This window comes from Salmo salar, unplaced genomic scaffold (genome assembly GCF_905237065.1).
Source record: "Salmo salar unplaced genomic scaffold, Ssal_v3.1, whole genome shotgun sequence".
NCBI lineage: Eukaryota > Metazoa > Chordata > Actinopteri > Salmoniformes > Salmonidae > Salmo > Salmo salar.
In genome coordinates this window covers 39,454-67,076 of record NW_025547975.1, presented here as the reverse complement: position 1 = coordinate 67,076, position 27,623 = coordinate 39,454, and the positions used below count along the sequence as shown (strand labels likewise).

Here is a 27,623-nt window from a genome sequence, read left to right as displayed (position 1 = left end):
AAATGGCATAAAAATGGATTTTAAACAGCGGTTGACATGCTTCGAAGTACGGTAATGGAATATTTAGAATTTTTTTTGTCACGATTTGCGCCATGCTCGTAACCCTTATTTACACTTCGGATAGTGTCTTGGAACGCACGAACAAAACGCCGCTATTTGGATATACCGATGGATTATTTTGGACCAAACCAACATTTGTTATTGAAGTAGCAGTCCTGGGAGTGCATTCTGACGAAGACAACAAAGGTAATCAAACTTTTGTAATAGTAAATCGGAGTTTGGTCAGGGCTAAACTTGGTCGGTGTCTAAATGGCTAGCCGTGATGGCTGGGCTATCTACTGAGAATATTGCAAAATGTGCTTTCACCGAAAAGCTATTTTAAAATCGGACACCTCGATTGCACAAAGGAGTTCTGTATCTATAATTCTTAAAATAATTATGTTTTTTGTGAACGTTTATCGTGAGTAATTTAGTAAATTCACCGGAGGTTTGCGGGGGGTATGCTAGTTCTGAACGTCACATGCTAATGTAAAAAGCTGTTTTTTGCTATAAATATGAACTTGATTGAACAAAACATGCATGTATTGTATAACATAATGTCCTAGGTGTGTCATCTGATGAAGATCATCAAAGGTTAGTGCTGCATTTAGCTGTCTTCTGGGTTTTGTGACATTATATGCGAGCTTGAAAAATGGGTGTCTGATTATTTCTGGCTGGGCTGGATACTCTGCTGACATAATCTAATGTTTTGCTTTCGTTGTAAAGCCTTTTTGAAATCGGACAGTGTGGTTAGATTAACGAGAGTCTTGTCTTTAAAATGCTGTAAAATAGTCATATGTTTGAGAAATTTAAGTAATAGCAAGACTAAGGTATTTGAAAATCGCGCCACTGGATTACACTGGCTGATGCGTAGGTGGGACAAATTCGTCCGCGCCCGGCTGGCGGGCGGCTCTGGCAGCTCCGGGCTGGCGGGCGACTCTGGCCGCGCCCGTCTGGCGGGCGACTGACGCGCCCGGCTGGCGGGCGACTCTGGCCGCGCCCGGCTGGCGGGCGACTCTGGCCGCGCCCGGCTGGCGGGCGACTCTGGCTGTGCCCGGCTGGCGGGAGGCTCTGGCGGCTCCGGACAGGCGGGCGGTTCTGGCGGCTCCGGACTGGCGGGCGGTTCTGGCGGCTCCGGACTGGCGGGCGGCTCTGGCGGCTCCGGACTAGGATTCACCAGGCTGGGGAGACATGCAGGAGGCCTGGCTCTGGGCGCAGGCACAGGACTCACCAGGCTGGGGAGACCCACAGGAGGCCTGGTCCTGGGAGGAGGCACACAATAGACCAGGCTGGTGAGACCCCCTGGAGGCCTGGTCCTGGGAGGAGGCACAGGATAAACCGGGCTGTGGGGGAGCACTGGAGTTCTAGTGCGTAGGCTTGCCACCCATACTCCAGGCTGAATGCCCACTCTTGGCCGGCACGGGCGGAGCGCAGGCATAGGGGCGAATTGAGTCCTCCCAGCACCCCGGAGACACAGTGCGCAGAGCCGGCGCAGGATAACCTGGACCGAAACGGCGCACTGGAGACCATGCTCTTCTCCTGGTGCAGCTCCTTCCTCCGCTGCTTGGTCCTTTTCTGGTGGGTGATTCTGTAACAACCGTCGTCGCAATGAGACCAAGGTGCAGCGGAGGATGTGTTCATCATAAAGGATTTTAATAAACGAATGAACACTACAAACAAAACACGAAAAGAAACGACAGCCAAACAGTCCTGTCAGGATTAACACAAACCTAGACAGAAAATAATCACCCACAAACCCCAAAGGAAAAACAGGCTGCCTATGTATGACTCTCAATCAGCAACAACGATCTACAGCTATTCCTGATTGAGAGCCACACACGGCCTAACCAAAGAAACAAACCAACATAGAAAAATAAACATAGAACGCCCACCCATGTAACACCCTGGCCTAACCAAAATAGAGAACAAAAAACCCTCTCTATGGCCAGGGCGTTACACCTATATCGATATAACCTGAAAGGCCGCTCAGCAAGGAAAAAAGCCACTGCTCCAAAACCGCCATAAAAAAGCCAGACTACGGTTTGCAACTGCACATGGGGAAAAATATCGTACTTTTTGGAGAAATGTCCTCTGGTCTGATGAAACAAATATAGAACTGTTTGGTCATAATGACCATTGTTTTGTCTGGAGGAAAAGGGGGAGGCTTGCAAGCCAACGAACACCATCCCAACCGTGAAGCACGGGGTGGCAGCATCATGTTATGAGGGTGCTTTGCTGCAGGAGTGACTGGTGCACTTCACAAAATAGATGGCATCATGAGGTGGGAAAATTATGTGGATATATTGAACATATCAAGACATCAGTCAGGAAGTTAAAGCTTGGTCGCAAATGGGTCTTCCAAATGGACAATGACCCCAAGCATACGTCCAAAGTTGTGGCAAAATGGCTTAAGGACAACAAAGTCAAGGTATTGGAGTGGCCATCACAAAGCCCTGCCATCAATCCTATAGAAAATGTGTAGGCAGAACTGAAAAAGTGTGTGCGAGCAAGGAGGCCTACAAACCTGACTCAGTTACACCATTTCTGTCAGGAAGAATGGGCCAAAATTCACCCAACTTATTGTGGGAAGCTACCTGAAACGTTTGACCCAAGTTAAACAATTTAAACAACCAAATAATAATTGAGTGGATGTAAACTTCTGACACACTGGGAATGTGATGAAAGAAATAAAAGCTGAAAGAAATCATTCTCTCAACTATTATTCTGACATTTCACATTCTTAAAATAAAGTGGTGATCCTAACTGATCTAAGACAGGAACGTTTTACTGGGATTAAATGTCAGGAATTGTGAAAAACTAAGTTTAAATGTAGTTTGCTAAGGTGTATGTCAACTTCCAACTTCAACTGTACGTATTCTGTATGATGTACATTCAGAGTTCTAAACACTTAAAACACCAGTCAAACATCTGATTGAATCAGTCATTATAATTGGACTGTATGTTGGGGTGTATAAATGTATCTAACTACACATTAAACACTGAGACCTGTAGGGGTGTATCAATGTTCCTGTGGTGTTGGAGGTCTTCACTGTAGTAGACTGGATCAGCTCCTCTGTCCCTCACTCATCTCTCTCTCCTCTCTCTTTACCTAGTGACCCTGTTCATCAGAACGTCATGGTGGGTGGAAAAAGATGCTCTCTTCAGCAGCGGTGAATAACCACAACCCTGTCAGTCCATCTCTTTACTTCTCATTTCTCTTATTTTCTCTCTCCCCCTTCCCTTTTCACACCAGCACACTTATCTTTAGATGCAGCAGCCTTGACCTCCATCAACAGTATCAGCAACAGAGAGGTGTGAAGTTTCCACAACAGAGTTAGAGTCAGTTTATCATGTACTTCTCTTTAGACACTGCAGCCTTGACCTCCATCAACAGAGTTAGAGTCAGTTTATCATGAGAACATACAGACACCACTGACTGGAACCAGCTGACAGTATCAGTTGTAAAGGCTTCATTACTACTAACAGAAGGAAAGTTTGTGGGTTTTGTCCATGATGAAAAGGCTTCATTACTACTAACAGAAGGAAAGTTGTAGTGTTATGTCCATGATGAAAAGGCTTCATTACTACTAACAGAAGGAAAGTTGTAGTGTTATGTCCATGATGTAATGTCATTGTGTGTGTTTACCTTGAGCAACACCATTGTATGGTTGCTAACTTGTCAAATTAAGCTTCCTAAAATTTGTTAGAAAATGTGTCAGTGTCACAACTATACTAATGTCACGTCCTGACCATAGTAAGATGTTATTTTTAGAGCAGGGTGTGACAGGGGTGTTGTGTTTTTCTATGTTTTGTATTTCTATGTTGTTTATTTGGGATGATCTCCAATTAGAGGCAGCTGGTCCTCGTTGTCTCTAATTGGAGATCATACTTAAGTATGTTTTTTTTACACCTGTGTTTTTGGGTAGTTGTCTTCTGCTTAGTTTTCTGTACCTGACAGAACTGTGTGCTTTTGTTTTCGCGTCGTTATTTTTTCTTTAGTGTTCTGAGTTAAAATAAATATTCATCATGAGCAATCAACACGCTGCACTTTGGTCCCCTCTCTACGACAGCCGTTACAGTCAGTTTGTCACTTTCATGAGTTTAGAGTAATAACATGTTCCACTACTGAAGACATTGTTTCTAATCTAGGTTGGAGTAATAACATGTTCCACTACTGAAGACATTGGCTCTAATCTAGGTTGTGCCTTTATATTTAGAGAAAATGAACAACTCAGGAAGAATGTTTCACTTCTCTTTGTGACTTCTCTAACCCCAAACCCCAACCTGGTCTCATTGGTCTGTTTCACAAGCATTCCCCAAAGTCTGGCGATATTGTGCCTCTTGGTTTAGAAATGTCTGGTGGGTATTAGCATGATCTGAGAAGGTTTGAATCCTAAGCAACCTGCCAACACATTGTTTGAAGTAAAATAGACCAACATAGCTACCGTAGTAGGTGAAATCTGTGTGTTGGAAAACCTTGGTAGAGCATGGGTGTAGAAGGCATTGTGGTGCTCACGTGAATTTACTTTCTTTGACATTATGCTCACAATGCAAATAGTCCAGGAAGCCATTTGATTACATGTTCAGGAGTCTTAAAGCTTGGGGGTAAAAACTGTTGAGAAGCCTTTTGTCCTAGACTTGGCACTCCGGTACTGCTTGCATTGCGGTAATAGAGAGAACAGTCTATGACTGTGGTGGCTGGGGTCTTTGACAATTTTTAGGGCCTTCCTCTGACACCGCTTGTTGTAGAGGTCCTGGATGGCAGGCAGCTTAGCCCCAGTGATGTTCTGGGCCATACGCACTACCCTTTGTAGTGCCTTGCGGTCAGAGGCCGAGCAATTGCCGTACAAGGCAGTGATGCAACCAGTCAGGATGCTCTTGATGTTGCAACTGTAGAACCCTTTGAGGATCTCAGGACCCATGCCAAATCTTTTTAGTTTCCTGAGGGGGAATAGGCTTTGTCGTGCCCTCTTCACGACTGTCTCGGTGTGTTTGGACAATTCTAGTTTGTTGTTGATGTGGACACCAAAGAACTTGAAGCTCTCAACCTGCTCCACTACAGCCCCGTCGATGAGAATGGGGGCGTGCTCGGTCCTCCTTTTCCTGTAGTCCACAATCATCTTCTTAGTCTTGGTTACGTTGAGGGATAGGTTGTTATTCTGACACCACCCGGCCAGGTCTCTGACCTCCTCCCTATAGGCTGCCTCGTCGTTGTCGGTGATCAGGCCTACCACTGTTGTGTCGTCTGCAAACTTAATGATGGATTTGGAGTCGTGCCTGGCCATGCAGTTGTGAGTGAACAAGGAGTACAGGAGGGGACTGAGCACGCACCCCTGGGGGAGCTCCGGTGTTGAGGATCAGCGTGGCAGATGTGCTACCTACCCTCACCACCTGAGGGCGGCCCGTCAGGAAGTCCAGGATCCAGTTGCAGAGGAAGGTGTTTAGTCCCAGGATCCTTAGCGATGAGCTTTGAGGGTACTATGGTATTGAACGCTGAGCTGTAGTTAATGAATATTATTCTCACATAAGTGTTCCTTTTGTCCAGGTGGGAAAGGGCAGTGTGGAGTGCAATGGAGATTGCATCATCTGTGGATCTGTGGCGGTATGCAAATTGGAGTGGGTCTAGGGTTTCTGGGATAATGGTGTTGATGTGAGCCATTACCAACCTTTCAAAGCACTTCATGGCTATGGACCTGAGTGCCACGGGTCTGTAGTGATTTAGGCAGGTTGTCTTGGTGTTCTTGGGAACAGGGACTAAGGTGGTCTGCTTGAAACATGTTGGTATAACAGACTCAATCAGGGACATGTTGAAAATGTCAGTGAAGACACCTGCCAGTTGGTCAGCACATGCCCGGAGCACACATCCTGGTAATCCGTCTGGCACCGCAGCCTTGTGCATGTTGGCCTGTTTCAAGGTCTTTCTCACGTCGGCTACGGAGAGCGTGAACACAGTCTTCCGGAACAGCTGATGTTCTCATGCATGCCTCAGTGTTGCTTGCCTTGAAGCGAGCATAGAAGTGGTTTAGCTCGTCTGGTAGACTCGTGTCACTGGGCAGCTCGCGGCTGGGCTTCCCTTTGTAGTCTGTAATAGTTTGCAAGCCCTGCCACATAAGACGAGCGTCAGAGCAGGTGTAGTATGATTCAATCTTAGCCCTGTATTGACGCTTTGCCAGTTAGATGGTCCGTCGCAGAGCATACCAGGATTTCTTGTAAGCTTCCGGGTTAGAGTCCCGCACCTTGAAAGCGGCAGCTCTACCCTTTAGCTCAGTGCGAATGTTGCCTGTAATCCATGGCTTCTGGTTGGGGTATGTAGGTACAGTCACTGTGGGGACGACGTCCTCGATGCACTTATTGATAAAGCCAGTGACTGATGTGGTGTACTCCTCAATGCCATCGGAAGAAACCCAGAACATGTTCCAGTCTGTGATAGAAAAACAGTCCTGTAGTTTAGCATCTGCTTCATCTGACCACTTTTTTTATAGACAGAGTCACTGGTGCTTCCTGCTATAATTTTTGCTTGTAAGCAGGAATCAGGAGGATAGAGTTGTGGTCGGATTTACCAAATGGAGGGCGAGGGAGAGCTTTGTACGCGTCTCTGTGTGGAGTAAAGGTGATCTAGAATTTTTGCAAAAGTAAAAGTTGTCAAAATATACATTTTATAAATATAAATACAGATACACCAAAAACGACTTAAGTAGTACTTTAAAGTATTTTTACTTCAGTAATTTACACCACTGGACATAAAAGGAACATTGTTACACATGAAAACCTGGTGTGACAATATTGAAACTGTAATGCCACCTAGTGGACACCAAGAGGAACTACACCACACACACAAACACAATAACCTTAAAACAGATGCATGCTTTATATATTGTTCTTTTTTATTAGCTAAATATGTCCAATCAAGGAGACATTTCAAAAGTCGGAATGTAAATCACAAACACCTGGAAAGTTCTTCAAAAGCAGCTGTAGTGAGTGAAGTATCTTGAGGTTACCTGAAATGGGTCAAAGCATATATTAAATACAACTCAACAACATCTTCAACACAGACATAAGTTACCTGCTATATTTGGGCAACAGGATTAACACAGAGAGAACTTGGCAAAATACATTGTATGTTTCTGTAGTACGAGTAGGCCTCCTAGCTAATAAAATATTGGAGCTGGCAGTCATTTAGTTACATTTTAACTTCTCTGGGCTAGGTGGGACGTGAGCGTCCCACTCTATTCAACAGCCAGTGGTAGAGCGTGGCGCGAAATTCGAAACCTCAAAAATGCTATAATTTCAATATTTCAAACATACGACTATTTTACACCATTTGAAAGATAAGACTCTCGTTAATCTAAACACATTGTCCGATTTCAAAAAGGCTTGTAGCTCCCACATACACAGTAATACCCAACAAAAGGTTTGTTTGTAGCTCCCACATACACAGTAATACCTAACAATAGAAAACACAATCTTAAAAATGTATATAATAAATATCAGAACAAGTTGTGTAAGTCACTGAGTCACATGTCAGCTACAAACATTTAGATTGGTAAGTTAGTCTAGCCAGTTGTCTAAACTTCTGGTAATAATGCCCCAATACCAATTTTGTTAAGTCACTCTCAGATATGGTTAACAAACATAAGTCTTGGCAAAATGTGTAGAATCGCAGGAAATTCCCTGCAATACTGCTCCATGGCAAAATGAGTCTAATTGCATGAAATGTATTATAAATGTCTATTTCACTCCACCGTCAGGAGGGAGGGGAGGTAAAATGTTTTGCCAGTGAGGTGGGGGGCACCCCAACAAAATCTCAGTTAGGGCCCCCAAAAGGCATGTTAAGATCCAAATGAACATCAGAACATGGACAGAGGGGGACCTGGGACTTCATCCACAAATCATCTCACAGTAATTGCTGATCTAGGATGTGTCTATAATCTCATTCTTGTTGTAAACTGCAAAACTGATCCGAGAGGAACACTTCTACTCTGAGACATGTGGTGGTTCATTTCTGCATTACCAAATGAGGAGAAACAAACTTCACACAGTCAGAGTTATACTTATAACTAGATCTTTAATAATAAGAGCTTTGCAATAGCAATGACTTTCAACGATTCACCATTTCGAATGATCCGTTTAGAGTGACAACACAACGGCTACTGAGATATTTTATAGCAAAGATCCACCCCCCTAGTCGACATAACAAACCACAGATATAATGAACAGTTCACAAAGGAAGACTTTATAATGAGAAAGGAGTATCCCGTAGCCAGATAGCATTCACTATAAATGATCGTTCAGTTTGGTCCCTAAAACGAGGTTCTAATCTCATTCCTGGTACTTCATAGCACAAAAACACCAACTCATCCAATGGCATAACTCAATTGTCAACTCTAGATACTCCCATCTCAAGTAAAACCCCTTCTTGACCCCTCTCCTGGACAAGCTCACTGAGGAGAGTGAGCCTCTAGGTCATACACTATCCCAGGATAAGTGCAACATCAGAGGACATCCAATGGTCCAGACACCGCCATACACCTCCCCCAATGCCAAAGGAGGGAGTGACTTGCTCACAGACATTGTGGAGACAAGTAATTGGTTCCCCATTAATCACACCATCCCTTCACATGGTTTAACCTCTATGGGCTAGGTGGGACGCTAGCGTGCCACCCGTGGTGCACTCCATCAACAGCAGGTGCATTTCAAGAGCGGCAAATTTGAATCCAAATAAATGTCAAAATTCAAATTTTTCAAACATACAACTATTTTACACCCTTTGAAAGATAAACATCTCCTTAATCTAACCACGTTTTACGATTTCAAAAAGGTTTTACGGCGAAAGCATAAATTTAGAGTATGTTAGGACAGTACATTTACAAGAGTTGTGTGTAATGTTTTGTCAATTCAAAGACAGGGTCACCAAAACCATAAAACCAGCTAAAATGATGCACTAACCTTTTACAATCTCCATCAGATGACACTCCTAGGACATTATGTTAGACAATGCATGCATTTTTAGTTCTATCAAGTTCATATTTATATCCAAAAACAGCGTTTTACTATGGCATTGATGTTGAGGAAATCGTTTCCCTCCAATAACCGGCAGTCAAGTCAGCATCACAAATTAAATAATTAAAATTAGAAAACATTGGTAAAATATTATATTGTCATTTAAAGAATTATAGATTTACATCTCTTGAACGCAATCAACTTGCCAGATTTAAAAATAACCTTACTGGGAATTCACACTTTGCAATAATCTGAGCACTGCGCCCAGAAAAATACGCGTTGCGATACAGACTAGTCGTCATGTTGGGGAGATCTAAAATCGAAAATACTATGTAAATAATCCATTACCTTTGATTCTCTTCATCAGATGTCACTTCCAGGTATCACAGGTCCATAACGAATGTAGTTTTGTTCAAAAAAGCTCATCATTTATGTCCAAAAATCTCCGTCTTGTTAGCACATGATCTAAGCCCGCCGGACTTCACTTCATGAACGAGGGGAAAAAATATATTTACGTTCGTTCAAACATGTCAAACGTTGTATAGCATAAATCATTAGGGCCTTTTTTAACCAGAACATGAATAATATTCAAGGTGGACGAATGCATACACTTTTATAACGTGTTGGAACGAGGGTACCCAACATGAACTCGCGCGCCAGGTGTCTAATGGGCCATCATTGTTCCATGGCTCTTGTTCGGTCAGATCTCCCCTCCAGAAGACTCAAAACACTTTGTAAAGGCTGGTGACATCTAGTGGAAGCAATAGGAAGTGCCAAAATATTCCTCAGCCCCTGTGTTTTTCAATGGCATAGGTTTAAAGGTAATACAACACATCAGGTATCCACTTCCTGTCAGAAAATGTCTCAGGGTTTTGCCTGCCAAATGAGTTCTGTTATACTCACAGACACCATTCAAACAGTTTTAGAAACTTTAGAGTGTTTTCTATCCATATATAATAAGTATATGCATATTCTAGTTACTGGGTAGGATTAGTAACCAGATTAAATCGGGTACATTTTTTTATCCAGCCGTGCAAATACTGCCCCCTAGCCCTAACAAGTTAACCTGTTATGGCTAGGGGGCAGTATTTTCACGGCTGGATAAAAAACGTACCCGATTTAATCTGGTTACTACTCCTGCCCAGTAACTAGAATATGCATATAATTATTGGCTTTGGATAGAAAACACTCCAAAGTTTCTAAAACTGTTTGAATGGTGTCTGTGAGTATAACAGAACTCAAATGGCAGGTCAAAACCTGAGAGATTCCTTTACAGGAAGTGGCCTGTCTGACCATTTCTTGAACTTCTTTGCCATCTCTATCTTTTACAAAGGATCTCTGCTCTAACGTGACACTTCCTACGTCTTCCATGGGCGCTCAAAGCCCGGGAAAAAAACAGAATGTCGTCATCCCAGCCCCAGGCTGAAACACATTATCGCCTTTCTCAAGTGGCCGATCAAGGGACTGTGGGCTTAGGCGCGTGCCCTGGCTGCCCCCGTCTTTGTGATTTTCCCTCTGTTTGCCGAAAAGGAGATTCCCGGTCGGAATATTGTCGCTTTTTACGAGATATATTGCATAAAAATGGATTTTAAACAGCGGTTGACATGCTTCGAAGTACGGTAATGGAATATTTAGATTTTTTTGTCACGAATTGCGCCATGCGCACGACCCTAATTTACCATTTCAGATAGTGTCTGGGACGCACGAACAAAACGCCGCTATTCGGATATAACGATGGATTATTTTGGACCAAACCAACATTTGTTATTGAAGTAGCAGTCTTGGGAGTGCATTCTGACGAAGACAACAAAAGGTAATCAAACTTTTATAATAGTAAATCTGATATTGGTGAGTGCTAAACTTGCCGGGTGTCTAAATAGCTAGCCCTGTGATGCCTGGGCTATGTACTTAGAATATTGCAAAATGTGCTTTCACCAAAAAGCTATTTTAAAATCGGACATATCGAGTGCATAGAGGAGTTCTGTATCTATAATTCTTAAAATAATTGTTATGCTTTTTGTGAACGTTTATCGTGAGTAATTTAGTAAATTGTTAGCAAATTCCACGGAAGTTTGCGGGGGGTATGCTAGTTCTGAACGTCACATGCTAATGTTAAAAGCTGTTTTTTGATATAAATATGAACTTGATTGAACAAAACATGCACGTATTGTATAACATAATGTCCTAGGTGTGTCATCTGATGAAGATCATCAAAGGTTAGTGCTGCATTTAGCTGTCTTCTGGGTTTTTGTGACATTATATGCTAGCTTGAAAAATGGGTGTCTGATTATTTCTGGCTTGGTACTCTGCTGACATAATCTAATGTTTTGCTTTCGCTGTAAAGCCTTTTTGAAATCGGACAGTGTGGTTAGATAAAGGAGAGTCTTGTCTTTAAAATGCTGTGAAATAGTCATATGTTTGAAAAATTGAAGTTTTTGTATTTTTGAGGAATTTGTAATTCGCGCCACGCCTATCATTGGATATTGGAGCAGGTGTTCCGCTAGCGGAACGTCTACATGTAAGAGGTTTACATTTACATTTACATTTAAGTCATTTAGCAGACGCTCTTATCCAGAGCGACTTACAAAATGGTGCATTCACCTTATGATATCCAGTGGAACAACCACTTTACAATAGTGCATCTAAATCTTTTAAGGGGGGGGGGTTAGAAGGATTACTTTATCCTATCCTAGGTATTCCTTAAAGAGGTGGGGTTTCAGGTGTCTCCGGAAGGTGGTGATTGACTCCGCTGTCCTGGCGTCGTGAGGGAGCTTGTTCCACCATTGGGGTGCCAGAGCAGCGAACAGTTTTGACTGGGCTGAGCGGGAACTGTGCTTCCTCAGAGGTAGGGGGGCCAGCAGGCCAGTGGTGGATGAACGCAGTGCCCTTGTTTGGGTGTAGGGCCTGATCAGAGCCTGAAGGTATGGAGGTGCCGTTCCCTTCACAGCTCCGTAGGCAATCACCATGGTCTTGTAGCGGATGCGAGCTTCAACTGGAAGCCAGTGGAGAGAGCGGAGGAGCGGGGTGACGTGAGAGAAATTGGGAAGGTTGAACACCAGACGGGCTGGTTAAGGCAAGGGCTGATTTCAAGGTTTTACTGCGAGCCTACAAAGCATTACATGGGCTTGCTCCTACCTATCTTTCCGATTTGGTCCTGCCGTACATACCTACACGTACGCTACGGTCACAAGACGCAGGCCTCCTTATTGTCTCTAGAATTTCTAAGCAAACGGCTGGAGGTAGGGCTTTCTCCTATAGAGATCCATTTTTATGGAATGGTCTGCCTACCAATGTGAGAGACGCAGACTCAGTCTCAACCTTTAAGTCTTTACTGAAGACTTATCTCTTCAGTAGGTCCTATGATTAAGTATAGTCCGGCACAGGAGTGTGAAGGTGAACGGAAAGGCTGGAGCAACGAACCGCCCTTGCTGTCTCTGCCTTGCCGGTTCCCCTCTTTCCACTGGGATTCTCTGCCTCTAACCCTATTACAGGGGCTGAGTCACTGGCTTACTGGTGTTCTTCCATGCCGTCCATGGGAGGGGTGCGTCACTTGAGTGGGTTGAGTCACTGACGTGGTCTTCCTGTCTGGGTTGGCGCCCCCCTTGGGTTGTGCCATGGCTGAGATCGTTGTGGGCTATACTCGGCCTTGTCTTAGGATGGTAAGTTGGTGGTTGGAGACATCGCTCTAGTGGTGTGGGGGCTGTGCTTTGGCAAAGTGGGTGGGGTTATATCCTGCCTGTTTGGCCCTGTCCGGGGTATCATCGGATGGGGCCACAGTGTCTTCTGATCCCTCCTGTCTCAGCCTCCAGTATTTATGCTGCAGTAGTTTGTGTCGGGGGCTAGGGTCAGTCTGTTACATCTGGAGTATTTCTCTTGTCTTATCCGGTGTCCTGTGTGAATTTAAATATGCTCTCTCTAATTCTCTCTTTCTGTCTTTCTCTCGGAGGACCTGAGCCCTAGGACCATGCCTCAGGACTACCTGGCATGATGACTCCTTGCTGTCCCCAGTCCACCTGGCCGTGCTGCTGCTCCAGTTTCAACTGTTCTGCCTGCGGCTATGGAACCCTGACCTGTTCACCGGACGTGCTTGTTGCACCCTCGACAACTACTATGATTATTATTATTTGACCATGCTGGTCATTTATGAACATTTTAACATCTTGACCATGTTCTGTTATAATATCCACCCTGCACAGCCAGAAGAGGACTGGCCACCCCTCATAGCCTGGTTCCTCTCTAGGTTTCTTCCTAGGTTTTTGCCTTTCTAGGGAGTTTTTCCTAGGGAGTTTTTCCTAGCCACCGTGTTATTTCACCTGCATTGCTTGCTGTTTGGGGTTTTAGGCTGGGATTCTGTACAGCACTTTGAGATATCAGCTGATGTACGAAGGGCTATATAAATACATTTGATTTGAATTTGATTTGATACGTAAGGCCCCAGGTTAGATTGAATGTTGATACGTCAGGCCCCAGGTTAGATTGAATGTTGATACGTAAGGCCCCAGGTTAGATTGAATGTTGATACGTCAGGCCCCAGGTTAGATTGAATGTTGATACGTAAGGCCCCAGGTTAGATTGAATGTTGACACGTCAGGCCCCAGGTTAGATTGAATGTTGATACGTCAGGCCCCAGGTTAGATTGAATGTTGACACTTGGCCCCTGGGGTTGAGTGGGGTCATATGGGTATCAAACTTCATGCTAATGAATTTACCTATAGTTGACATGGAGTGGTATCTAGTGGTCTGATATTCTAGTGGTCTGATATCTATAGTAGACATGGAGTGGTATCTAGTGGTCTGATATCTATAGTAGACATGGAGTGGTATTTGGTGGTCTGATATTCTAGTGGTCTGATATCTATAGTTGATATGGAGTGGTATCTAGTGGTCTGATATTCTAGTGGTCTGATATTTATAGTAGACATGGAGTGGTATCTAGTGGTCTGATATTCTAGTGGTCTGATATCTATAGTTGATATGGAGTGGTATCTAGTGGTCTGATATTCTAGTGGTCTGATATCTATAGTAGACATGGAGTGGTATCTAGTGGTCTGATATTCTAGTGGTCTGATATCTATAGTAGACATGGAGTGGTATCTAGATAGAGTACTAGGTATTGTGCTAGGTAGTGCATTAGTGAGGGTGCTAGGTAGGGTACTAGGTAGGGTGTGTACTGTACCTGTCCACTATGTAGGAGCAGGCCTCGTGGTTGACTGATGTTACCAAGCTATCCCTGTTTAAACTCCCCCCCCCCTGATGTTAACAAGCTATCCCTGTTTAAACTCACCCCCCCCCCTGATGTTACCAAGCTATCCCTGTTTAAACTCACCCCCCTGATGTTACCAAGCTATCCCTGTTTAAACTCACCCCCCTGATGTTACCAAGCTATCCCTGTTTAAACTCACCCCCCCTGTTGTTACCAAGCTATCCCTGTTTAAACTCACCCCCCTGATGTTACCAAGCTATCCCTGTTTAAACTCATCCCCCCGATGTTACCAAGCTATCCCAGTTTAAACTCATCCCCCCCCAGATGTTACCAAGCTATCCCTGTTTAAACTCACCCCCCTGATGTTACCAAGCTATCCCTGTTTAAACTCACCCCCCTGTTGTTACCAAGCTATCCCTGTTTAAACTCACCCCCCCCTGATGTTACCAAGCTATCCCAGTTTAAGGTCCACTATAGAACACCAGTAAGGTCCACTATAGAACACCAGTAAGGTCTACTATAGAACACCAGTAAGGTCCACTATAGAACACCAGTAAGGTCCACTATAGAACGCCAGTAAGGTCTACTATAGAACACCAGTAAGGTCCACTATAGAACACCAGTAAGGTCTACTATAGAACACCAGTAAGGTCCACTATAGAACACCAGTAAGGTCTACTATAGAACACCAGTAAGGTCCACTATAGAACGACAGTAAGGTCCACTATAGAACGACGGGCGCCAAGATGCCCAGACGGGCGCCAAGACTTCCTCCTCTTCCTCTCGTTGTCACACACTGATCTGTTTCACCTGTCTTTGTGATTGTCTCCACCCCCCTCCAGGTGCCGCCCATCTTCCCCATTATCCCCAGTGTCAGTGTGTAGAGTCCTGTCAGTGTGTAGAGTCCCGTCAGTGTGTAGAGTCCTGTCAGTGTGTAGAGTCCCGTCAGTGTGTAGAGTCCCGTCAGTGTGTAGAGTCCTGTCAGTGTGTAGAGTCCTGTCAGTGTGTAGGGTCCCGTCAGTGTGTAGAGTCCTGTCAGAGTGTAGAGTCCCGTCAGAGTGTAGAGTCCCGTCAGTGTGTAGAGTCCTGTCAGTGTGTAGAGTCCTGTCAGTGTGTAGAGTCCCGTCAGTGTGTAGAGTCCTGTCAGTGTGTAGAGTCCCGTCAGTGTGTAGAGTCCTGTCAGAGTGTAGAGTCCCGTCAGTGTGTAGAGTCCCGTCAGTGTGTAGAGTCCCGTCAGAGTGTAGAGTCCTGTCAGTGTGTAGAGTCCTGTCAGTGTGTAGAGTCCTGTCAGTGTGTAGAGTCCCGTCAGTGTGTAGAGTCCTGTCAGTGTGTAGAGTCCCGTCAGTGTGTAGAGTCCTGTCAGTGTGTAGAGTCCTGTCAGTGTGTAGAGTCCTGTCAGTGTGTAGAGTCCTGTCAGTGTGTAGAGTCCCGTCAGTGTGTAGAGTCCTGTCAGAGTCCCGTCAGTGTGTAGAGTCCTGTCAGTGTGTAGAGTCCTGTCAGTGTGTAGAGTCCCGTCAGTGTGTAGAGTCCTGTCAGTGTGTAGAGTCCTGTCAGTGTGTAGAGTCCTGTCAGTGTGTAGAGTCCTGTCAGTGTGTAGAGTCCTGTCAGTGTGTAGAGTCCTGTCAGTGTGTAGTCCCGTCAGAGTGTAGAGTCCTGTCAGTGTGTAGGGTCCTGTCAGAGTCCTGCCAGTGTGTAGAGTCCCGTCAGTGTGTAGAGTCCTGTCAGTGTGTAGAGTCCCGTCAGTGTGTAGAGTCCTGTCAGTGTGTAGAGTCCTGTCAGTGTGTAGAGTCCTGTCAGTGTGTAGAGTCCCGTCAGTGTGTAGAGTCCTGTCAGTGTGTAGAGTCCCGTCAGTGTGTAGAGTCCTGTCAGTGTGTAGAGTCCTGTCAGTGTGTAGAGTCCTGTCAGTGTGTAGAGTCCTGTCAGTGTGTAGAGTCCTGCCAGTGTGTAGAGTCCCGTCAGTGTGTAGAGTCCCGTCAGTGTGTAGAGTCCCGTCAGTGTGTAGAGTCCTGTCAGTGTTGTCTTTTAAATGTTATTTACTATATGTAAGACAACAGCAAAAAGGGCAAGAAGGTAGAGACAACAATACATCACGCAAAGCAGCCACAACTGTCAGTAAGAGTGTCTATGATTGAGTCTTTGAATGAAGAGACGGAGATCAAACTGTCCTGTTTTGAGTGTTTGTTGCAGCTCGTTCCAGCCCCCATCTGTATCGGCTAACTGTCTACTGCAGGACTCCCATTTTGTATGTGTGTATGCAGCATGATTGTACATACGGTATGTGTTTATAGGTTTGCTTGAGCTGTTCTATGCATGTATGAGAGTGTGCCTGTGGTTGAGGATGACTATATTATTGAGAGCCATTAAACTAGTATATACTTAATTACAGCCTTGTTGGTCAACTGCAATTTACAGAGATATTTAATGAGCTGGTAGAGATAATATAACGTAGGATAGTATCACCTCTAACATCAGACAGGGATGTCTGGGGGAAACACTAGTGTTCTCTTTGAAACCACCAGGTGGCAGTGCATCCCAATTATTAAATAGTTGTTTGTTTCTGTAGCGTTTTCTACATGACTGTTTCTCCATACAGTTTGTAATTACACACAGTGCTGTATCACATTTTGGTTAAACACTACTCTAATTTATATACCAATAGTATTTAAATTAGTTCACACAGTATCTGCTAGAAGGGGAAACAACAGCATTGAACGAGGACAAACAGGAAGTCTAACACGTGTACACACATGAAAAGGCACAGACATAAAACAAGTGCACGTGTAAACACACAGACACTCTTTCCCTCTCTCTTCCTGTAGATGTGTGCGCTGGTGTGTGTGTGTGCTGGTTTGTTGTGTGTGTGTGTGTGTGTGTGTGTGTGTGTGTGCGTAGCGTTCAGCCTCATTTCCACCCATGACTTTCATTGGGTTTGAGGTCTGGGCCACTGCATATAAATCAGCAATGTAAAGAGATGGGGTGAATGAGTGGGAAAAGTACATTCTACACAAATTACCTTCATAATAACAAATGTGTCCCCCTGAGGGGAAATTCACTTCCAGCCAAAAGGGGTGAGAAATTACACCAATATCAGTGGACCATTTGCACTAATGTAAATAAACATAGATGATGGAACATCTTCCCTTTAGCTGACGTGATGAACCTCTAAGGGAACATAAATATTTACCATCTAAACCATGTGTGAGGGGAAGGGGTTTCCTTCATTTATGCTATTTTCTACAGAATAATAGTAAAGACATGAAAACTATGAAATAACACATACTGTATAGTTGTAACCAAAAATAATGTTAAACAAATCAAAATATATTTTCCAAGTGATTACCTCATGAAGCTGGTTGAGAGAATTGGTATACTAATATATAACATATATACTATATAACATATATACTAATGCATATATATATATATACTAATATATAACATATATACTAATGCATAGCCAATCTAATGCTTTTACATTTATGGTGAATAGTGAATGGTATTATGTGCGCCCTTCAGGAGAAGTGAGTGATGTCATTAAACTGAATTGAAATCATGATAATTAGTTATTAGTTACACAGACATCCGACCAAATTATGTACAAATATTCACAGGCCACTGAAAACGACAAATTAAGAAAGACTACAAATGAAATGCTTCCCCCCACATATTAAACATATTCAAAGTACATCTACAAGAACAAATATAGCGATATACAGATAATGTTTGCTATTTCAGTTGTCATTGATTGTCATTTCCCCTCATCCCAATTCACACGTCACGTCTACATCTGTAGAACCTTTCCATTTAACTGCATAGTGGGCCAGCCAACATGGGACAAGTGCTGGGGAAAAACCTTTCCATTTAACTGCATAGTAGGCCAGCCAACATGGGACAAGTGCTGGGGAAAAACCTTTCCATTTAACTGCATAGTAGGCCAGCCAACATGGGACAAGTGCTGGGGAAAAACCTTTCCATTTAACTGCATAGTGGGCCAGCCAACATGGGACAAGTGCTGGGGAAAAACCTTTCCATTTAACTGCATAGTAGGCCAGCCAACATGGGACAAGTGCTGGGGAAAAACCTTTCCATTTAACTGCATAGTGGGCCAGCCAACATGGGACAAGTGCTGGGGAAAAACCTTTCCATTTAACTGCATAGTGGGCCAGCCAACATGGGACAAGTGCTGGGGAAAAACCTTTCCATTTAACTGCATAGTGGGCCAGCCAACATGGGACAAGTGATGGGGAGAAACCTTTCCATTTAACTGCATAGTAGGCCAGCTAACATGGGACAAGTGCTGGGGAGAAACCTTTCCATTTAACTGCATAGTAGGCCAGCCAACATGGGACAAGTGCTGGGGAGAAACCTTTCCATTTAACTGCATAGTGGGCCAGCTAACATGGGACAAGTGCTGGGGAGAAACCTTTCCATTTAACTGCATAGTGGGCCAGCCAACATGGGACAAGTGATGGGGAGAAACCTTTCCATTTAACTGCATAGTAGGCCAGCTAACATGGGACAAGTGCTGGGGAGAAACCTTTCCATTTAACTGCATAGTAGGCCAGCCAACATGGGACAAGTGCTGGGGAGAAACCTTTCCATTTAACTGCATAGTGGGCCAGCTAACATGGGACAAGTGCTGGGGAGAAACCTTTCCATTTAACTGCATAGTAGGCCAGCCAACATGGGACAAGTGCTGGGGAAAACCTTTCCATTTAACTGCATAGTGGGCCAGCCAACATGGGACAAGTGATGGGGGGAAAAACAGTCACATGCTAGATCAAACAGTGAAATACCAACAAAGTCTGGCAGGATGTCATCCAGAATGTGGACATTTAAGACCACGTGCAAGGGGTCAAAGGTCACAATTGTGCAGAATGGGAAGTATCTCCAATAACCAGAGACTGGATGCATTATTAGTATATTTTATATATTTACATTTATGCTTAAAGACCGGCACATACACAGAAAAGACCTGGTTCATTTTCACCCGTTAGAATGAATTCCTCCCCAAACTGTCAGATATAGTTTCAGTAGTTCATGAAGGTCTTTGGACAGGAAGGTTGTGGCCCACTTTTCACCAAAATGGAGAAATGGCATGTTTTTTGTATAAAAGCAAAAAGTGAGTAAATGTTTTCTGATAGGGTCGACTACATCATAGGAGAACGGTCCTTACTGGTGCTGCAGAAAACACACTTTCAACATTTCTGTCCTTTCACCTCAATTAGATGGTGGATGTGAAAGAGCTGGCCGACGGCTATGAAGGAGTCTGGAGGAGGAACAATGAGACATGACAATGGCATGTGTATGTTACAATTATCTTTATATGAATTTTGGCATGTTTAGTGTAAAATGTGATGCTATAACAAATAAACCTTACCAGTCACAACTGTGTCAATGAATTGTTGGAGGCACGTTCCACATTGCAGATGACTTTTAAGGCGAGTCGAGAGTGATGTAGAGTAACCTTGACTTATAAAGAACTACTTAATATTATTTGTAGCTCAGTAATTCAGTCACAATTCACCCTTCGATCACAGTCTTGATGCTCTGGAACACAGCAATCTATGATTTCAAGCACTTATAACGAGCACCTAGACTACAGACACCTGTGCAGCACTGACAACACTTCAACTTGCACTAATGTGTGGTCAATTAGACATTAACGACCAGAAATGACTAGACACCTTGTAAATACTTGACTTAACCCTTGTGTAGTCTTAGCAGTCTGTTTACTCCCATTGTCCCAAGGGTAAAAAATGACCCACCTTCACTAAACCCTGAAAATAAAGCAGCTTAATTGAATTTTAAAGGTCAAATCTATTTTGCATGAAGAGGCAACGTGTCATTCATCAAACACTTTGTGAATATCTGGGTTTTCCAGAAAGACTGCATTTAGTCAGTGGACACCACTCATTTTTATTACAACACACCTGTCATAATTATTAACTTTACTAAAGTAGAGGTTTATTATATGCTAAAGGTACTGCATAGGTATAAACATGTTTTATTCCCCAGAGAGAGCACTCGTTCCCCATTCCTAAACAGGAGTTCCCATCAAATAGAAGGAATGAAGTGACACCTTGTGTAGAATGTAATTTTAATAGAGTTGTGATAACATATTATGTCGTGGAGAAACAATACAATCCTTGTCTGCAAAAGCCAACTTTTACCTGGGGGCTTTGTAGACCCTTCAAAGGCGTTCCGATACCTGGTCCCCATGAAAAAACCCACATGTTATGACAGCTTATAGACAGTAGTAGGCAAATGAAGGGAAAAAGGTACAATAATAAGACGATGTTAATAGAAAATGACTCAAGTAAAAGTGAAAGTCACCCAGTAAAATACTAAGTAAACGTCATTGCTAAAATATACTTCAGTATCAGTGGTAAAAGTATAAATTATTTGACCTTCCATATATTAAGCAAACCAGACAGCACGATTCTCTTGTTATTTTATTTAAGAAATAACCAGGGGAACACTCCAACAATCAGACATCATTTACAAATGAAGCATGTGTTTAGTGAGTCCTCCAGATCAGAGGCAGTAGGGAGGACCAGGGATGTTCTCTGTTTAGTGAGTCCTCCAGATCAGAGGCAGTAGGGATGACCAGGGATGTTCTCTGTTTAGTGAGTCCTCCAGATCAGAGGCAGTAGGGATGACCAGGGATGTTCTCTGTTTAGTGAGTCCTCCAGATCAGAGGCAGTAGGGATGACCAGGGATGTTCTCTGTTTAGTGAGTCCTCCAGATCAGAGGCAGTAGGGATGACCAGGGATGTTCTCTGTTTAGTGAGTCCTCCAGATCAGAGGCAGTAGGGATGACCAGGGATGTTCTCTGTTTAGTGAGTCCTCCAGATCAGAGGCAGTAGGGATGACCAGGGATGTTCTCTGTTTAGTGAGTCCTCCAGATCAGAGGCAGTAGGGAGGACCAGGGATGTTCTCTGTTTAGTGAGTCCTCCAGATCAGAGGCAGTAGGGATGACCAGGGATGTTCTCTGTTTAGTGAGTCCTCCAGATCAGAGGCAGTAGGGATGACCAGGGATGTTCTCTGTTTAGTGAGTCCTCCAGATCAGAGGCAGTAGGGATGACCAGGGATGTTCTCTGTTTAGTGAGTCCTCCAGATCAGAGGCAGTAGGGATGACCAGGGATGTTCTCTGTTTAGTGAGTCCTCCAGATCAGAGGCAGTAGGGATGACCAGGGATGTTCCCTGTTTAGTGAGTCCTCCAGATCAGAAGCAGTAGGGATGACCAGGGATGTTCTCTGTTTAGTGAGTCCTCCAGATCAGAGGCAGTAGGGACGACCAGGGATGTTCTCTGTTTAGTGAGTCCTCCAGATCAGAGGCAGTAGGGATGACCAGGGATGTTCTCTGTTTAGTGAGTCCTCCAGATCAGAGGCAGTAGGGAGGACCAGGGATGTTCTCTGTTTAGTGAGTCCTCCAGATCAGAGGCAGTAGGGATGACCAGGGATGTTCTCTGTTTAGTGAGTCCTCCAGATCAGAGGCAGTAGGGATGACCAGGGATGTTCCCTGTTTAGTGAGTCCTCCAGATCAGAGGCAGTAGGGATGACCAGGGATGTTCTCTGTTTAGTGAGTCCTCCAGATCAGAGGCAGTAGGGATGACCAGGGATGTTCTCTGTTTAGTGAGTCCTCCAGATCAGAGGCAGTAGGGATGACCAGGGATGTTCTCTTGATCAGTGTGTGAATTGGACCATTTTCCTGTCCGGCTTAGCATTCGAAATGAAACAAGTACTTTTGTGTGCCAGGGAAACTGTATGGAGTAAAAAATACATTATTTTATTTAGAAATGTAGTGAAGTAAAATTTAAAGTTGTAAAGAAACATAAAGAGTAAAAGTACAGATACAAAATAACCAGATATATAAACGGAATGTAGTGGAGTAGTTTAAATACATTTTTGTTAAGTAATTTACACCACTGGACTTGAAAGGAACACCTCAATTACCTCGACTAACCGGTACCACATGTATAGAGCCTCGCTATTTTGATTTTACTGCTGCTCTTTAAGTATTTGTTACTTTTTTTTCTTATTTTTTACTTAGCACATATTTTTCTTAAAACTAAATTGTTGGTTAAGGGCTTGTAAGTCAGCATTTCACTGTAAGGTCTACACATGTAGTATTCACAACATGAAAACATGTAGTAACCTGGTGTGACATTATTGAAACTGTGCTGACACCTAGTGGACATCATGAGGAACTACATCACACAAACTATAACCTTAAAACAGATGGGATGCTTTACGTACGTTGCTCTTTTTATTAGACACTAATATATATGTCCAATAAACAGACGTTCAAAAGTCAGAATGTAAAGCAAAAACGACTGGAAAGTTCTTCAAAAGCAGCTGTAGTGAATCAAGCATCTTTAGGTTACCTGGAATAGGTCAAAGCATATATTTTATATGTTCTCATTTATTTCATCTTTATTTAACTAGGCACCTTGAAATAAACAACATCGACACAGACACAAGTTAGCTGATATATTTGGGAAACAGGATTAACACAGAGAGAACTTGGCAAAATACAATGTATGTTTCTGTAGTACGAGTAGGCTGGTGTATACAGTATCATCGGTAACAATTGTGTCCAAGCCACCTAGCTAATAAAATACTGGGGCTGGCAGTCATTAGTTACATTTCAACCATAGCGATTCCCTAATTGAGGCGCAACAGAGTTCACCTGGCGAATGCAGGAACACCGGAAATAATAACTAAACCAACGAACGAGGAATGGTGGAGGCTACCAGAACGAAGAGAGACATTTTTCAGAATAAACGTGGTGGTTGAAAAACGTTATTACATTGTTCACTCCCTACCCGTTATCTCATTCTGAATGAAAAACTTATAACACACAAATTATACCCACCCTCATGTCACCACCTATTTCACCCCCCCATCTGGTCTCAGTCCTCTGATAACACACTGTCATGTCACCACCTATTACACCCCCCATCTGGTCTCAGTCCTCTGATAACACACTGTCATGTCACCACCTATTTCACCCCCCATCTGGTCTCAGTCCTCTGATAACACACTGTCATGTCACCACCTATTACACCCCCCATCTGGTCTCAGTCCTCTGATAACACACTGTCATGTCACCACCTATTACACCCCCCATCTGGTCTCAGTCCTCTGATAACACACTGTCATGTCACCACCTATTTCACCCCCCATCTGGTCTCAGTCCTCTGATAACACACTGTCATGTCACCACCTATTACACCCCCCATCTGGTCTCAGTCCTCTGATAACACACTGTCATGTCACCACCTATTACACCCCCCATCTGGTCTCAGTCCTCTGATAACACACTGTCATGTCACCACCTATTTCACCCCCCATCTGGTCTCAGTCCTCTGATAACACACTCATGTCACCACCTATTACACCCCCCATCTGGTCTCAGTCCTCTGATAACACACTGTCATGTCACCACCTATTACACCCCCCATCTGGTCTCAGTCCTCTGATAACACACTGTCATGTCACCACCTATTTCACCCCCCCATCTGGTCTCAGTCCACTAGCTCATCATTTGAGGTGCGATATCAAATAACAGACGTGCAAAGCTGGCTACTGAAGTAGAACAGGGTCTGCAGAGCTAGCTGGCTACTGAAGTAGAACAGGGTCTGCAGAGCTAGCTGGCTACTGAAGTAGAACAGGGTCTGCAGAGCTAGCTGGCTACTGAAGTAGAACAGGGTCTGCAGAGCTAGCTGGCTACTGAAGTACAACAGGGTGTGCAGAGCTAGCTGGCTACTGAAGTAGAACAGGGTCTGCAGAGCTAGCTGGCTACTGAAGTAGAACAGGGTCTGCAGAGCTAGCTGGCTACTGAAGTACAACAGGGTGTGCAGAGCTAGCTGGCTACTGAAGTAGAACAGGGTCTGCAGAGCTAGCTGGCTACTGTAGTAGAACAGGGTCTGCAGAGCTAGCTGGCTACTGTAGTAGAACAGGGTCTGCAGAGCTACTGTGTCACTGGAAATTGTCATTTATTGTTTATTTGTTTATTTAACTAGACAAGTCTGTTAACGTTAGCTACATAAACCTGCATCTGGATGATCTAAGATGATAGCAAGTTGAGAATAACACCATATAACTTCACATCGTATTGCTAACAACGTTATATCACTTCAGGATGTATCTTTGCTAGCCAGCTTACATTTTGTTTACTAGCTAACTTAGCTAGCTAGGTAGCTGAGCTTTCTGAAGCTAGCTAAGCGATGGTGTGAGCAACCCACCTTCGGATGTTGTAGAAAGACAGCAGAAGCACAGCCAGCATAACTACAAACCATAACGAGAAATGATATCCATTTGACAAGCAATGTTACGTTTGATGCTGGTTGTTACTAGCGATTTTAGTTTCAAACACACTTTCCTTCCTCTTCCGTATAATGACGTTCTTCCTTTTCCGTTGATGGTCCGACAATCTTCTTCTTCTGAGGTTTAACGGCGGTTGGCATCCAATTTGTTGCTTAACCGCCACCTACTAGCCTGGAGTACAACTCCCTTATACTTTACTTGAAAAAGAAAAAAATGTACTGAATAAATACCCTACCATGTAACACTATACTCACTCATTTCAAAATTATATAGAAGAAAATTAACACCCCCCTACTCCACTAATTAAATGTATTTATTCCTACCTCATGCCATCACCCTGAAAGGATGGGACATCACCACTTGACACACCCTGTTACTCTTTCTATTGTCAAGTCTCCCACACACCCAAATACCTCTCTGCAGCTGCCACCACAACCTCTATTTCCTGAGACTTCAGATCCATCCCTGCTGTACAGTTCATAACCATTGCTATAAATGCTAAAAATCCAATCTTACTTAAACTTATTTCACATTTTGCCCTGTCCCTCTGTACTGGTATATCTCTACTACTCTCACCACTCCTCCCCCTTGACCCATCTTCCTCTACTTTCTTCACTGCCTCAGCATATGACAACCTCTGCTCTACTATAACCCTGGAAACCTCAACCTGCCTCTCTCTCACGGGACATTTCTGATCCCCAGCTCCATGGGCACCCCTACAATTAACACATGTTAATTGTTGGGGTGCCCATGTATAATGACCTGAGGGTGGTAGTCTACTGCTGTATAATGACCTGAGGGTGGTAGTCTACTACTGTATAATGACCTGAGGGTGGTAGTGGTAGTCTACTGCTGTATAATGACCTGAGGGTGGTAGTCTACTGCTGTATAATGACCTGAGGGTGGTAGTCTACTACTGTATAATGACCTGAGGGTGGTAGTCTACTGCTATATAATGACCTGAGGGTGGTAGTCTACTGCTGTATAATGACCTGAGGGTGGTAGTGGTAGTCTACTGCTGTATAATGACCTGAGGGTGGTAGTCTACTGCTGTATAATGACCTGAGGGTGGTAGTGGTAGTCTACTGCTGTATAATGACCTGAGGGTGGTAGTGGTAGTCTACTGCTGTATAATGACCTGAGGGTGGTAGTCTACTGCTGTATAATGACCTGAGGGTGGTAGTGGTAGTCTACTGCTGTATAATAACCTGAGGGTGGTAGTGGTAGTCTACTGCCTTATAATGACCTGAGGGTGGTAGTGGTAGTCTACTGCTGTATAATGACCTGAGGGTGGTAGTCTACTGCTGTATAATGACCTGAGGGTGGTAGTGGTAGTCTACTGCCTTATAATGACCTGAGGGTGGTAGTGGTAGTCTACTGCTGTATAATGACCTGAGGGTGGTAGTCTACTGCTGTGTAATGACCTGAGGGTGGTAGTCTACTACTGTATAATGACCTGAGGGTGGTAGTCTACTGCTGTATAATGACCTGAGGGTGGTAGTGGTAGTCTACTGCTGTATAATGACCTGAGGGTGGTAGTGGTAGTCTACTGCTGTATAATGACCTGAGGGTGGTAGTGGTAGTCTACTGCTGTATAATGACCTGAGGGTGGTAGTCTACTACTGTATAATGACCTGAGGGTGGTAGTGGTAGTCTACTGCTGTATAATGACCTGAGGGTGGTAGTGGTAGTCTACTGCTGTATAATGACCTGAGGGTGGTAGTGGTAGTCTACTGCTGTATAATGACCTGAGGGTGGTAGTCTACTGCTGTATAATGACCTGAGGGTGGTAGTCTACTGCTGTATAATAACCTGAGGGTGGTAGTCTACTGTAGTCTACTGCTGTATAATGACAGGCGGGCGGCTCTGGCAGCTCCGGACAGGCGGGCGGCTCTGGCGGCTCCAGACAGGCGGGATCCGCCAGAGCCGCCCGCCTGTCCGAGCCGCCAGAGCCGCCCGCCTGTCCGGAGCCGCCAGAGCCGCCCGCCTGTCCGGAGCCGCCAGAGCCGCCCGCCTGTCCGGAGCCGCCAGAGCCGCCCGCCTGTCCGAAGCCGCCAGAGCCGCCCGCCTGTCCGGAGCAGTCAGAGCCGCCCGCCAGCCCGGTGAGTCCTGTGCCTGCGCCTAGGGCCAGGCCTCTTACATGTCTCCTCAGCCTGGTGAATCCTGGGTCAGTGCCTCCGGAGCCGCCAGGGACGCCCGCCAGCCGGGCGCAGCCAGGGACACCCGCCAGCCAGGCGCAACCAGGGTCGCCCGCCAGCTGGGCGCAGCCATCGCCGCCCGCCAGCCGGGCGCAGCCATCGCCGCCTGCCAGCCGGGCGCAGCCATCACCGCCCGCCAGCTGGGCGCAGCCATCACCGCCAGCCAGCCGGGCGCAACCAGGGTCGCCCGCCAGCCGGGCGCAGCTATCACCGCCCGCCAGCCAGGCGCAGTCAGGGTCGCCCACCAGACCTTTGGCGCGGCCAGGTGCGACACCTAAGAGGGCGACGCCGAGGGTGGAGCAGAGGCCACGTCCCGCACCTGAGCCGCCGCCGTATGAAGGCCCACCCGGACCCTCCCCTTCAAAGTCAGGTTTTTCGGTCGGAGTCCGCACCTGGGGGTACTGTAACGCCCTGGCCATAGAGAGGGGTTTTTGTTCTTTATTTTGGTTAGGCCAGGGTGTTACATTGGGTGGGCGTTCTATGTGCATTTTTCTATGTTGGTTTGTTTCATTGATTTTGGCCGTGTGGCTTCCAATCAGGCACAGCTGTAGAGTGTTGTTGCTGATTGGGAGCCACACATAAGTGCCTGTTTTTCCGTTGGGGTTTTGTGGGTAATTGTTTGTGTTTAGTGTTTTGCACCTGACGGGACTGTTTGGCTGTTCGGTTTTCTTGTTTTGTTTCGTATAGTGTTCTTTCTGTTATTAAATTCAATGATGAACACTAACTCCGCTGCGCCTTGGTCTACTCTCTCTACCGACAGCCGTTACAGCTGGCAAAGCAGTGGATCACTATAGGGCAGAATAGTGTTGGATGGTGTGGAGGTTCAGTTTGGCGACCGTTTTGACCAGGA

General features: G+C 44.8%; 1 protein-coding gene and 1 long non-coding RNA gene across 6 annotated transcripts in view; both read right to left on the bottom strand.

Annotated features, from left to right (window-relative positions):
• The window catches only part of LOC123732545 (myelin-oligodendrocyte glycoprotein), a 101,135-nt gene that overhangs the window by 71,326 nt on the left and 2,186 nt on the right, over positions 1 to 27,623 (bottom strand). Inside the window, exons 2-3 of one of the 5 annotated variants that reach the window (XR_006763211.1) lie at positions 24,494 to 24,772; positions 21,707 to 22,006 (exon numbers count right to left, since the gene is read on the bottom strand). The exons of the other annotated variants lie outside the window; for them this stretch is intronic. The gene's annotated coding sequence lies outside the window, so the exon portion shown is untranslated. Of the gene's footprint in view, positions 1 to 21,706; positions 22,007 to 24,493; positions 24,773 to 27,623 lie in introns of those variants that run through there. 5 annotated transcript variants of the gene reach the window in all.
• Positions 6,836 to 19,829, bottom strand: LOC123732547 (uncharacterized). Its single transcript, XR_006763213.1, has 3 exons — positions 19,623 to 19,829; positions 19,419 to 19,511; positions 6,836 to 7,037 (listed from the first exon to the last, which is right to left on the bottom strand). It is a non-coding gene; the product is annotated as an uncharacterized lncRNA (long non-coding RNA).